This window comes from Prionailurus bengalensis, chromosome B4 (genome assembly GCF_016509475.1).
Source record: "Prionailurus bengalensis isolate Pbe53 chromosome B4, Fcat_Pben_1.1_paternal_pri, whole genome shotgun sequence".
Classification (NCBI taxonomy): domain Eukaryota; kingdom Metazoa; phylum Chordata; class Mammalia; order Carnivora; family Felidae; genus Prionailurus; species Prionailurus bengalensis.
The window spans coordinates 30,471,478-30,486,104 of NC_057358.1; the positions used below are offsets into that span (position 1 = coordinate 30,471,478).

Here is a 14,627-nt window from a genome sequence, read left to right on the forward strand (position 1 = left end):
CCCTATTCCCAAGGTCATCTGTATATCTCCACTGGTGGCTGAAACAATGGGGTTGTGCAAGAATCTAAAACTCTGAGAGAAGAAACCGTGATCTCAAGGGGACAAGACAATCCCGATGGAATATTTTTATATCTGTCTTTCTTCCTCTAGGCCAAGGACACAGGCATGGTCACAGGAAGTGCATGGTAGACTGCGATAATTTAAGCCCCCATCTGCTGGCTTGAGGACTGAAAAAAGGAGCCCCAAGGAACTGGAAAGTACTGGTGTGGTCATAGAAAGAAAGAAGCTCAGGAAAGCAAACTTATAAAGTAAAGTGAACTCCTGGCCCCCCCTTGAGCTGCTCATGTCTGGATTGACACCCAAACAGCTGAGGCAGGTACACCTTGAAAGCTAAACTAGGGGCGCCTGGGTGGCGCAGTCGGTTAAGCGTCCGACTTCAGCCAGGTCACGATCTCGCGGTCCCGGAGTTCGAGCCCCGCGTCAGGCTCTGGGCTGATGGCTCAGAGCCTGGAGCCTGTTTCCGATTCTGTGTCTCCCTCTCTCTCTGCCCCTCCCCCGTTCATGCTCTGTCTCTCTCTGTCCCAAAAATAAATAAACGTTGAAAAAAAATTAAAAAAAAAAAAAAAAAGAAAGCTAAACTAAAGGATAGACCATTACCTGTGTCCCAGACTGGCTCCAGGTGGTACACATATGGGACAGTTCTGAGTGGCAAGCACTATAGAGGTTTTCAAAACCAAACTGACATGGGAATGACAACTGAAATAAGGGTAGTCATGACTCAACCAAATCAAATTGTTTGCTAAAACAAAAATATCAAAATTCTCAATAGCACTTAATTAAGATCTAGGGCCCTATAATATGTTATTCATAGTGGTAATGACAAAATTCAAAATTGTATGACATAGAAAGAATCAGGAAATATTAATTCACATGAAAAAAGACAACAAATAGATGCCTACAATGAGATGACACAGATTTTGGATTCTCTGACAAATACTTTAAAGCAGCTACTATAAAAATGCTTGAGCAGGCAACTACAAACATTCTTGAAACAACGTTAAAATACAGTCTTATCAAAGAAAAAACAAGGTATGTGAGACCACATGGGAATTTTAGGACTGTCAAATACAATAAACAAAATAAAAAAATTCACGAAATGGGCTCAAAGTCAGAATGAATATGACAAGAGTGAAGATTCAGTGCACTTGATGATAGAAAAAATAGGTATTATCCAATCTGAACAGAAGAGAATAAAAAATCAAAATGATGGAAAAGGATCTGGCGTCATGAAACAGTGCCAAAAGTTCTAAATGAAAAAAAAAAAGTCTGAATGCATGTCATCAGAATTCCAGAAGGAGAAAAGTGAGATTCAGAACAATATTTGAAAAAATAATGGCTAAAACTTCCAAATTTTGATGAGAGACACAAATATATAGATTCAAGAAACTGAATGAGCCACAAATAAAATATAGAAAAAGAATTCCACACCCAGATATATCATATTAAACTGAGAACTGAAGACAAGCTAAAAAAAAACAAAAAACAAAAAACAAAAAACAAAAAACAAAACAAAGCAGGAAAGCAACCAGAGAAAAGCAACAAATTACTTAGAGGGGAATGACAATGCAAATGACTGGGGATTTCTCATCAGACTTCATGGAGGCCAGATTAGAAAGGAAGAAATAAAACTGTCACTGTTCACAGATAATATGATTTTCTTTACAGATAATCCAACGGATTTATAAAAATACTCTTAGAACTAATAGATAAGTTTGGCAAGATTTCAGAATACAACATCAACACATAAACATTAGTTGTATTTCTATATAAAAGCAACAAACAACTGAAAACTTAAGTAAGTACAATATATCATTTACAATAGCTCTAAAAAAGAGAAATATTAGGTATAAATCTGACAAAGCACATGTAAAATCTGTATGCATAGAACATAAAATGCCAGGGAAAGAAAACAAAGACCTAAATAAATGGAGGGACATTTCATGGTCATATATTAGAAGGTTCAACCTAGTAAAGATAAATTAATCTACAGATTTAATGCAATTCCTATCAAAATCCCAGCAGGATATTTTATAAATGTGGGCAAGCTGATTCTAAAATTGATATGGAAATAGAAAGGAACTAGTCAGAACACTATTGAAAAAGAAAAGCAAAGTTGAAAGAATCGTACTACCCAATTTCAAGACTGATTTATGAACTCGTAGTAATCAAGACAGTGTGGTATCGATGAAAAGATACACACATTGATTAATGGAACAGAAATTGTCTAGAAATTGACACACACAAATATGGCCTATTGATTTTGAAAACATGCGAAAGCAATTCAATGGGAAAAGGATAACCTTTATGACAAATGTTTGGAACAATTGAACATTCATATGCAAAAAATTAAGATAAACTTTAACCTAACCCCTAGATTGTATAAAGAGCTTAACCCTCAAATGCACCATAGATCTAAAAGTATTAAAAAAAGACTAGAAAACATTTAGAAGAAAACATAGCAGAAAATCTTTAAGAGCTGGAGTAAGGCAGAGTTTTTACACATGACAGCAAAACCTGATGCATCAGAAATTCAGTATTTGGACTTTGTCAAAAATAAAAATATTTGCTCTGTGCATAATATTCAACTATAAGAACACAACCGAATTTTAAGAATGGATGAAATACTTAGACACTTCATCACGGAGGGTATAGGGAAGGCAAATATACATATGAAAAAGATGCTCCGTATTATCAGTCATTAGGCAAATACAAATTAAAACCACAATAAGTTAGTGCTACATAGGTCTTAGAGAATCTAAAATGTAGCAAGTGCTGGCAAGGATAACTGAGCTACAGAAACCCTCATACACTTTTGGTGGGAAGATGACCCAGCTACTCTAGAAAACACACTTTGGCAATTTCTAATAAAGTAAATGTATACTTACTCCATAATCCAGTAATCCACTTCTAAGCATTTTACCAAGGAGAGATAAAAATATATTCACAGAAATCCTGTACACAAAAATACAGATTTTCAGGGGTACATGCACCCTGATGTTTATAGCAGCACTGTCAACAATAGCCAAACTATGGAGAGAGCCCAAATGTCTATCAGCTGATGAATGGATAAAGAAGATGTGGTATATATATGAAAGGGAATATTACTCAGCCATCAAAAAAATGAAATCTTGCCCTTTGCAATGACATGGATGAAGCTAGAATGCATTATACTAAGCTTAATAAGTCAATCAGAGAAAAAAAAATACATGATTTCACTCATATGGGAATTTAAGAAACAAAACAGATGAATGTATGGGAGGGAAGAAAAAGAGAGAGGGAAACAACCATGAAAGACTCTTAAAGATAGAGAACGGATATGTCTGGGTGGCTTAGTCTGTTAAGTCTCTTGATTTCAGCTCAGGTCATGATCTCAGGGTCATGAAATCTCACTGGACATGGAACCTGCTTAAGATTCTCTCTCTCTCTCTCTCTCTGTCCCTCCCCCTCTTATATTTTCTCTTTCTCTCTAAAAAAATAAAAATAAAAATAAAGATAGAGAACAATCTGAGTGTTGATGGAGGGAAGTGGGTGAGGGATGGGCTAGATGGGTGATGGGCATTAAGGAGGGCACTTGTGATGATCACTGGGTGTTGTCTGTAAGTGATGAATCACTGAATACTACTCCTGAAACCAATAAAGCACTGTATACTCACTAACTAGAATTTAAATAAAAATTAGGAAGAAAAAAAAGAAAACCTGTACACAAATTTTACAGAATTTCTGTTCATAATTGCCCTATACTGGAAAGAACTCAAATTTCTTTTAACAGGTGAGTGGTTACATGAGCTGTGGTACATCCATGCAATGGAATATTACTTGCCATTAAAAGGAATGAACTATTGATACATGCAATACTTCTGATGAATAATTAAAAGGTATTCTGTTGAGAGAAAAAAGCCAGTCTCAAAGGTTACATATTATACTCTTCCATTTATATAACATTCTCAAAAAAGACAAACAATATCATTGTTCCCAGAAGCTGGGGAATGGGAATGGCGTGATTATAAAAGGCTAGCAGGAGGGAGTTCGGGGAGACTAAGCAAACCTCTCTGTTTCCAGATTGTGCTGAGAGCCACATGATTCTGTACATGTGTTCCATTTCAACTGTACACAAAAAGTCAAATTTTACTGTATGCAATTTTAAAATTAAAATAAAAGAAAAAAATCAACTATAATTTACTTAAGAATAAATTTACCTTCTAAATAGGTAGAGAAAATTCAACAGAACCACCAACTGACGATCAGCTGCTATAGGTGAAATTCATTTTGTTTTCATGTTACTTTGGGGAATTTGGAGAATAACATCCATCAACAATAATTCAGTCATTTTGGAACCTGAGGACTATTCAGTTACCTTCTAGAAACAATCACCCTATGTAGCCCTGTGCGGAGAGTGTGGGTATTCTGCTGACTTGGGATATCAATTCCTATCTTCCTCATGTTCTGGAGCTGGAGCTGATTCAAACTGAGGTAGATGATGAGAGTGGGGAGTGGCCAAGGAGGACCAGCTGCCAAGTTTCCAAGTGTCCTCACAAGATTGTATCATCTATAATGAGTTCACAGTGGCACAGAGTATGACCCTCACACTTATGGGGTCAGAGATTTGATCCTGTCATTGCCTCTGAGTTGATTGGATGCTGAGAATGTAGTGAAGATCCTTCCTAGCCTCTATATCCATTTACAATTGTGAGTTGACACTCTTTCTTAGAATCATCTAACTCTCTTTGCCAGATTTCATGATCAACCAGCAGCCTTCTAGTAATTCATTTCTTTATCCATTCTTTCACTATACATTTCTCAAGTACCTTCAATATGACAAACATTACACTGGGTGCTGGGCATACAAAAATAAATAATGCATATCCACTGCTTCGAGCAGCTCATAGATTTTGCTGCAGGGGAGAGAATGTGATGGCCAGTTGACAGGTATTCCAGGCCCGGTGGCAATGATTTTCCACATTGTGATTTAACAAGGTAAGCTTAGGTACAGCCAGTCATTCTTTTGTGAATTTGCTTAACAAAAATCATTACCCCTGAATTTCACTACACAGAGGAAAAATGATGAAACCCCAGGATTGGACCCCAAATGCATGACTCCAGTGAGGAATTGTCCACCTGTGAAATTCCAGCCTATATCACACCACTAATGATCCACCCTGGAATCTAAAGGGTGGCTGCCTTTATACTCAACCCACACTCAGCAATTGTACTCCAACTCTTCTCTCTCCCTCCTTTCCTGTTTCTATCATTTGTAATACAACACAGTGTCCTCTCCAGGCTGCAAACTGAGCTCCAGAGCTGTTTCAGTCGTGCTTTTATTCTCTTGCTTCTTCTATCCTTTGCAGTGAATTCAGGGCTTTTACAATAATATTGTGAATGAATTATAATTTATGTTTATGAGAAAGAGGGGAGGAAGGAGAGAGAGGGAGGGAGAGACAGAGAGAGAAAGAGGGAGGGAGAGAGAGAAGGGGAGGAAAAGAAAGAGAATGGGGGAAATTAAACCACTTGGGATTTGGAGTATCTTTAAGTACCTCTTAAGTAAAGCATATTTTTAATAGATTAGTTCAAGAAATACACTCTTCAATGGAAAAAAAATGAGTTCTAATTTTGGCTGCCACCTGTTAGCTATGTTATCTTTGTAAGGTAATTATCATCTCCAGCCTTGGTTTTCTTAACCATAAAATGAAATGATTGGGCTAGAGAATTTCTAAATCATCCCAGTATCCATTGATTCTAGTATTTTTCAAGACGAAATCCTCTCTCCAGATCCTTCACTGTTTTATTCAATGATTTGTTTCACTATTTTCTCTTGACACTTAAAAGGGCTTTGTGATAGCTTCTAGTTGCAAAAAAATATGTCCCATAAATATCATATCATATATGTTTCCTGTTAGGGCTTCTGACATTCCACATGTTTTCAAAGGTAATGGGAAATACTGGAGACAATTTAAGGGTCATTATTGTGTTAGCCAAGAAAATAGCTAATGATGACTTTAGCTACCGGACTATTCAGCCGATCATAGAACCCATTAGCTCAATTAAGTAAATCAAATAGAAAAAAACATTGAGGCTTAAAAAGCCGCCCACCACTAACTACTATTTGCCAATGAAGCTTCTATTTCATGGTGAATTCAAATTGTTTATTTCTTCTATGAAGAAGAAAATGACCAGATCATCTGATTTAGCAGATACGGTTATTCAAGATCACTTAGCATATATAATTATACACCAAATATTCCACTAAATCACAATTTCAAGAAAGCAGCTAAGACTAGAAGTCTTCTGTGTGAATAAGACTTGAGCTTTCTGGAGTGTAGTATTATTCACTATACTGAGGTAGGTATGGGAGGAAGCCAAGGTCTTTTCTTGCCTTAGGAAAGTTTCTCAATCCTGGGATGGTCTATATGTTCAGATTAGTGAGAAGCAAGGGACTAGTATTGATATAAACATTTATAATTCCAAATGTTCTGTCTAGTTCTAGTTATTTACAGCATTCAGACATTGAGTACTCATTTAAGCTTTCAAAGACTAAGCCCTCCAGATAATGCTGTCTTTAACTTAAAGTTGTTTTTTTTTTTATTCAAGTGGGTGCCTCACAGGATGTTTGAAGTGACTCATGGAGAGAAAAGAAAATCCCTGGTCATATTATTTATTTATTAAGTGTGGTTATTATATTCAGGCCATGGTATTGCTGGGTAGAATCGGTCCATTGAAAGACTATTCAAAATTGATACCGTGAATATTTTATTCAATTATAAATTTAACAACTGATGTAATCAGTAGTGTGCTGGCAAATGTTTGACAACTGGCTTTCCAGCACTGGTTTTCATGGTGTAGACTGATATACCAACCTACCGATGTAATTTCATCCAAATTGCACAGTTGCTAGAAATTCAACAATGTTAACAAATAAGGAAAAGAATGGCTGTGAATATAATTGGCATTCCAAGAAAATTATTGTTAGACAACACACTTTTATTCCAAATTAAAGAGGGTGTTGGGTCACTTTTTTCCGAAGACCCCTGTCAAGGATCCCTTTAGAAAAAGGCTGGACTTCAGGAAATTTACATTCTAAATATCAACACCTGCTGTGTGACCCTGGGCAGGTCATCCCATTTCTCTGGGACTCATGTATAAAATAAACAGATTGCCTACTTGAGAGATGTTAAATTCTCTTCCATTTCTGATTTCTGCTATTTTGTATACAATTAAGTCCAAAACTCATCTAAGGTATAGATAGTGGATCTGGAGACAGAAGTGATCACTAACCAGAAATGAGTAGGAAGTCTCCAGTTCTTCCCCAGGGGCTTGCTAGGATCTTGGTTTCTCTCTAAGAGAGATGTTTTGTAATTGATCATGTGTAAGGGTAGGGTCAGATCTGCTTTCTCCGAGGCCTCTCCTCCCTTCTGCCAATGATTTCACCTTCATCTCAGCCCATCCAATGCTATGTTTAGTCCTGCCTTTAAAAAAGGTGAACTTTTGTCTCCATCCCCACTTCTTTCACCTACATAGCACGAGATGGTCGAGTATATATTCTTTCATATTTGTGTTGAAATACTCACTGCTAGGAGCAACACAAGAATACTAAATTTGTAAAACAACACATATTTAGGTTCTCTAAAATAATACAATAATAAAATGAAACCAGTTCTTATTGTCACTTATTGTGCCCTGTTCAATTGTACCTTAAGATTCATTCGTTTTATTGATACGTATCTATTTAAACATCAGTTCTGCACACAATCTAGTCAATATATATCTGTTGAATGCATAAATGAATGAATGGCTGACATATCTGCCTGTATGGATGACATGGTCTCTCTAGTCATTTTCAGGCTGGTAGTGCTATGACAGATTTTTCCTATTTCCATATTTTTCTTTATGTTCTCTGTTTATTTCTAGAGAACAGAAAACCACCTCTTTCACTGTGGGGGTAGGGATTTTGGCAGGAAAGTCATACTCTTTACCTGTCAGCTACCTTCCAGAAACACATGAACTGAGAGACCAAGAAAGCAGACAACATGCCATACAATTGCTAACAGTTGGTAGAGCAGCAAGTGCACTGAAGTGGGTGGCATTTGTCCATATTTCTACGCTCTGATCCGAAGCTTGTACAACAGATGTACTGGGGGCTGAGGAATGGCGGTGCTCATTTGTGGAGGTGAAATGCTAGAGAATGTGCAGGCCACGACTAGCAGAGGAAGCACAGAGCTGCAGGCTGATGAACCTGTTGGTCCTGCTGGGTGGTTTTCCTTCAGCAATGTTTTTAACCATTTGCAATGTTAGAAGCACTGACAAGTATTGCTAATGTTAACATTTCATTATCAGGCGAGAGTGCCAGAACTAGATTGTGTGGAACTTTTTGAAAATACTGTCCTTTTATGTTTCTTTCTGGGTAAAATTTAACCTCCAACTTGACAAAATTATCATCCCCCAAACCTTTTATGTTATTGTTGTTAACCATAAAAATGGCATGGAAGTATTACAATTTTTAAAATACATTTATTTATTTAGTTTTTGAGACAAAGAGCAAGCGGGCACACAAGTGGGGGAGGGGCAGAGAGGAGAGAGAATCCTAAGTAGGCTATGCTCCACCAGCACAGAGCTCGATGTGGTGCTTGAACTCATGAACTGTGAGATTATGACCTGAGCTGAAATCAAGAGTTTATGACATAAACCCAGATCAAGAGTTGGACGCTCAACTGAGTAAGCCACACAGGTGACCCTGAAAGTATTATAATTCTAAAGTTACTAAATAGTTTTTTTCTGTAATCACCCTGATATCTTTTTATTTGTACATTATTTAATGCTTTTTCTTATTCCTACTTTATTTCTTTGTTTTATTCTAGTCTCATTTGGGTTTTCTTTTCTCCCACATGTGTCCATATTTCTCTAAGTAAAAAAAAAAATCTTAAAGAGTTGTAGGAATAACTGTATATTTAACATACTAAATACATTCTTCACAGGACCTTATGGTATATTTCTGAAATAAAGATAGTAAAACAAATATCCCTGACAGAAGGGTAGTTAACTCACAATTATAAAATTGGAGTTAATCCTTAATTTCATATTTTAATCAGTGTGCATATTTAAATTAGTTTAATGATTTTTTTTGACCAATCAAAAGTTGAAATTGCATACATTTTAAACACTCCAAGATTTTTTTTTAAGTGAGAAGACATAGAAAACACAGCATTCTGACTTTTTAAAAGATTGGGAGAGAGGGAGAGAGAGAGAGAGAGAGAGAGAGAGAGACAGAATATGAGAATATCTCTGTTTCTAATTACACAGACTATTTAAGAAAAAGAATTTAAGTCAGCTGATATTTTTCCTTTAATTATTTATGATTCAAACCAGCTCATTCTTTTCCTTTCATTATTTACACGACGTCTAATAACTGGTCTGATTGAGTTTAAATATTTGCAGTGGTTTGTTCTTGGCTTCATGTTTGTAGAAACACGTGTTTCACCAGCAGGAGTTTTATACTGTTCATGAAACACAGTGCTGCAAAGGGCAAATTTTTTATTTTCTTCATTTTGATTCTCTTCTTACACCCACAATATAATGCAAATTGGGTCATTGGTTATTAACAATATTGTCAATCAAGAGAGTATAATTAGTAATAAACTATGCGTGCCTGAGCTCAAATTATATATTTTGCTTTAGAAGATTTCATCAATAAAAACCCAACATATCTGGTCATAATATGGATTCTGAATCCAATGAAAGGATTATGGTATAGAATATGTAGGTGAAAAGAACTTTAAAAACATTATCACCATCATACCAAATATCTGCTATTACTTAAATTGTCTCGAAGACCTTAGCACTGTAGCTAGTGGAGACCAGTTTACCTAAGACACTACCTTTCCTCTACAAGGCAAGTCCTTGCCCCTTTCACATAGTGAGTTCATGTAGAACAGAGAAATTTATAGACAGAATAATTATAAAACCTTTCATGATTGTGAAACTGTAAAGGGATTCGGTTGGCAATAGTCAGAAACAGCTTTTTTGGGTTTGGCCTTAGAGCAAGGCCTTCTTCTCCCTCATCTCTACACAAAGTTATTAACTGCTGTGATAGGAGGCTGGTTACCTCTACCCTGCATTCCTATGTAGGTATGAATTAATTTCCAAATGCCAATGCGTGTGTTTTTTCCTTTTCATGCATCATATTTGGGGACACAGCTGGAAATATTATTCTGTGTGCCACATGCATACACTCAGCACAGTCTCTTGCTCACTAAGTGGAGTCAATGGGTAAAGAAATTGTTCATCCATCCTTTACTTTTATCTTGGTGTGTGGACAACAAATTGTCTAAAAATTGATACAAATTTCTACAGTAATGAAAAGAAAACAGAAAATGGAAAGAAAATAATAGAGTCTGTGCCTTTAAAAAACTAACACTTGTATGCCATCAGTCAGTGATTTTAGAACTGAAGAATATTAGAGATCTTGAAAGAAGTGCAAAAGTGAAAATGAATTGCCTTGGTATAAAGTAAAAACACTCAGAATCAGAAGATCTGGAAAGTCAAATATTTTATGAACAAAAAAAAATTTTCACTGTAGATTATATTACTACCATAGGTCATTTTTCTAAATGTCGAAATGACACCATATAACGAGTATCTGAGAGGGATCAAACTTTGAGAGTACAGGGCAGGGATCTCCAAGTTCTTGAGAGTTATAAGCCTCATTGCTGTTTCAGTTTTAGATGTTTCCCTCATACCTACAGGTGATTTTCAGCACATTTTAAAAATTTAAACCAGACTCAAATGAAATACATATATAGTAAAAGGAATCCATTTGAATTGAGAGAGGAAGTTAAGGCAAATGTTTTACTCTGATTATGGAGTGTGTATTTTTGAACAGTAAGCCTATGTTAAAATATAATTAGTGTAATAAAAAGTAATATTAAAAGGAAGAAAGTAATCCCTTACGTGAAAGAATACTATGATATTTATACATCTTTACCTCTATCACTATATATTACTTTGAGTTAATAGTATGGAAAAAATGGAAATAGAATAAAGAAAAAGAACACAATCACATGTGTTTACCAAATTCTACAAATTAATACTGTTTTGTGAATTTTTGCATTATTCCTTGGAAAGCTAGATCTATTCTGGGATGTTTCCAGATTAATACTTGAAATCATCTCTGCTATAAAGAGAAAAATAAACAAATAAATAAAAATTCAGAGCATATCCAGACAAAGATGTCCCTGATTGAACAGAAAAGTTCTGAACTCATTGTTGTTCTTGGATAGATCTCCCAAGAGCACTTTTTATGAATCATGTATCTGATTGTTCACAGAAATTCCTCAGTAAGATGCCAAAATACCTCCTTTTGATCAGTTAGGCCAGAGACCAGAAGACACCCAATATTACTGTCATTACTTTTGCTCCTGGAAAGATGGCAGAATTCTAGGGAAATTTTAGTCTTGCCATGGAATTTAAGATAATGCTGAGAGTTTAAGAAACTATAGGATGCCCCAAAAGATACTGATATTTTGGGCTTCCAAGCACCTATGAGGCTATTTGTAAATATTGGCTGAAGGAGAAATAGAAGGACGGGACAGAGAAAGGAAGGGAAAGGGAAAAGAAGGAAAGAAAGTTGATGGATTCATGCATTTACACAAATTACTTTGAATGGAAATGGCAATCTAGAAATAGCCTTATTCCTACCCTCAAAGTAAACAAAGTCCTTAGGACAGAGTTTCTTATTCTATACCCTAAAAACATATTCTGTGCCTAGCATAGGACTAAGAAGAACTGAAGTGTTCATTAATGTAAATGATACGAAATAATAAAGATAAAAACCCAAGTACTCATGTGATGTACTGTAGAGACTTTAAAGGTATGTTAAAACTGAGTTCATATTTTGCCCCTAACATATGCCATTTTTAGCTCTTGAAGTCACATATGTCTACTCTAGACAAAACAATCTCATGATTTTTCAAGCAGCAAGTAAGCAAAGGGGAAAAGTATGAGAAGACTTTTGGGAGAAAAAGCTATGGTTGGAGAAGTGGTCAGCAACAAGAAATAAACTAGATAATTACAGGAAGATCAAAGAACTTTATACGTCTCAGTAAGTAATCAGATTGCATTTAAGAATCCTCAGCCAGGAAAGTCTGATTCTGTCTATGATACAGTAAATGATGCAAAACTAACTCTCCTATTGAGAATAACTATAAAACTGGACAAAATATATGAGGCAATTATTGCAGGCTTTGAAAAACAGTTAGTGCCAGCCTGCTATCCCTGAGAGAAGGTAAACTTGCAATCATGCCATCTCTGCGTAGGGAAAATTTCCTGACTATGGCCTAGGGAGGTGGAGCCCAAGCAGAGCTTGATGATCGTCCTGAGTGAAGAAAGTAGAAATCAAGTATAAGACATTTAAAGTAACTAGAATCTGTGAGACAGGGCACTGGGAAGGGCAGCCGTGCAATGGAGTAGATCATGGCAGAGGATTTAGCTGAGTATGCACAAGATAAGCAATGAATGGCTTCCTGGAGAGCAGCAACAGAGTAGAAAGTGTAACTGGGTTATTAGAAGTTGAACAGAGCTATAAGATGCTGGGGTTCTAGTCCAGTTTCAGTGGAAAGACCTTGTATCCATTTTGGCATCCATTTGACACAGCAGAAAAGCCACTTGTTTTAGGAATAAGAACCAAGTCCCAGAGGAAGGTCTACCACAGGTATGACCTTAAAAAGCTTAAAATAAAACCATCTGTACACAAGTTCAACTTGATTAGTTAGTGACTGGACAGTCTACCAGAGTAGAAGTCAATACTTGCCAGGAAGAAGATCACAGAATCTTAAAACTCTAAGATTTATCATCTATGCTATTGAGAATGCAATAAAAATTACTAGATATTTAAAAAATAGAAAAATTTGACCAATAATCAAGAAAAAAAAAACAGATAATGTATCTTCAGGTGAAGTCAACATTGGAGTTAGTACTCTAAACATTAAAACAGATATAATAAATATGTTCAAGGATTTAAAGAAAAATAGTGTCATAATTATGAATTGTTAGAGAGTCTCAGCAGAGGGATGGAAACAAAAAAAAAATAAAGAGAGAAAAAAGGAAATGGAATTCTTGAACAGGACTTCAATAACTTAGGATTTTTAAAATTCAGAAATAATTAATGGTATACTGAAAATAAGTCAGGACCAAGAAGACAGATTGATATAAACAATCCAGTCTGAAAAATGGAAAAAGAAATAGGTGGAAGAAAAGTAAAGATGCTCAGAAATCTGTGGCATAATATACAATTTCTAACTTCTGTTGGAATTAGAACCCCAGAAAAAGTGAATGATAATATTTTAAGAAATAGAGAGCTCTCTCCTCCAACCAGCCAAGATCCAAAGGAAAGAAGGCTAAGAGGAAAAAGGTGGCTCCAGCCCCTGCTGTCATGAAGAAGCAGGAAGCCAACAAGGTAGTCAATCCCCTGTTTGAGAAAAGGCTCACTAATTTTGGCTTTGGACAAGACTTCCAGCTCAAAAGGGACCTTACCCGCTTTGTCAGATGGCCTTGCTACATCCAGCTGCAGTGTTAAAGGGCTATTCTCTATTAATGTCTTAAAGTGCTTCCCACAATTAACCAGTTCACCCAGGGCTTGGACCACCAAACAGCTACTCAACTACTTAAGGTGGCCCACAAATACAGTCCAGAGACAAAGCGAGAGAAGAATCAGAATTTGTTGGCTGGGGTTAAGAAGAAATCTCCCTCAAGGGGAATGTCCCCACTAAGAGGTAACATGTCCTTTGAGCTGGGGTTAATATTGTCACAACTTTGGTGGAAAACAAGAAGGCTCAGTAGCAATGATTGCACTTGATGTGGATCCCATTGAGATGGTGGTTTTCTGGCCTGCCCTGTGTCATAAGATGGGAGTTCCCTACTGCATTATCAAAAGGAAGGCCAGGCTGGGGCATTTGGCCCACAGGAAGACCTGCACACTGTTGGCTTCACGGAGGTTAACTTGGAAGACAGAGGAGCTCTGGCTAAGCTGGTGGAAGCTATCAGGACCAATTATAGTGACAGATATGGTAAGATCCACCATCAGTAAAGAGGCAACATCCTGGGTCCAAAGCTGGTGGCTCACATTGCCAAGTTGGAAAAGGCAAAGGCTAAAGAACTGGCCACCAAATGGCTAAGTGTACCCTGCTGAATGTTCTGCACATAACTGTAATAAAAAGTTCTCTTTCAAAAAGAAAAGGGGAAGCGCCTGGGTTGTTCAGTCGGTTGAGTGTCGACTTTGGCTCAGATCATTATCTCACAGTTTGTGAGTTCGGGCCCTGTGTCAGGCTCTGTGCTGACAGCTCGGAGCCTGAAGCCTGCTTTGAATTCTGTGTCTCCCTCTCTCTCTGCCCCTCCCCTGCTCATACTCTGCCTCTCTGTGTCTCTCAAAAATAAATAATTGTTAAAAAAATTTATAAAAAAATAAATAAATAAAAGGAAGGAATGACTCAAATGTTCCTAAATTTGATGGAAAACATCAACTTACACATCCAAGAAGCTCAGTGAACCATAAGCAAGATAAATGCAAAATAAACCACATTAAG

General features: G+C 36.6%; 1 pseudogene; it reads left to right on the top strand.

Moving 5' to 3' along the window:
* The first annotated feature begins 8,199 nt into the window (after nucleotides 1–8,199).
* LOC122473558 lies at nucleotides 8,200–14,233 on the top strand (annotated as a pseudogene).
* The last annotated feature ends 394 nt before the right edge of the window (nucleotides 14,234–14,627 follow it).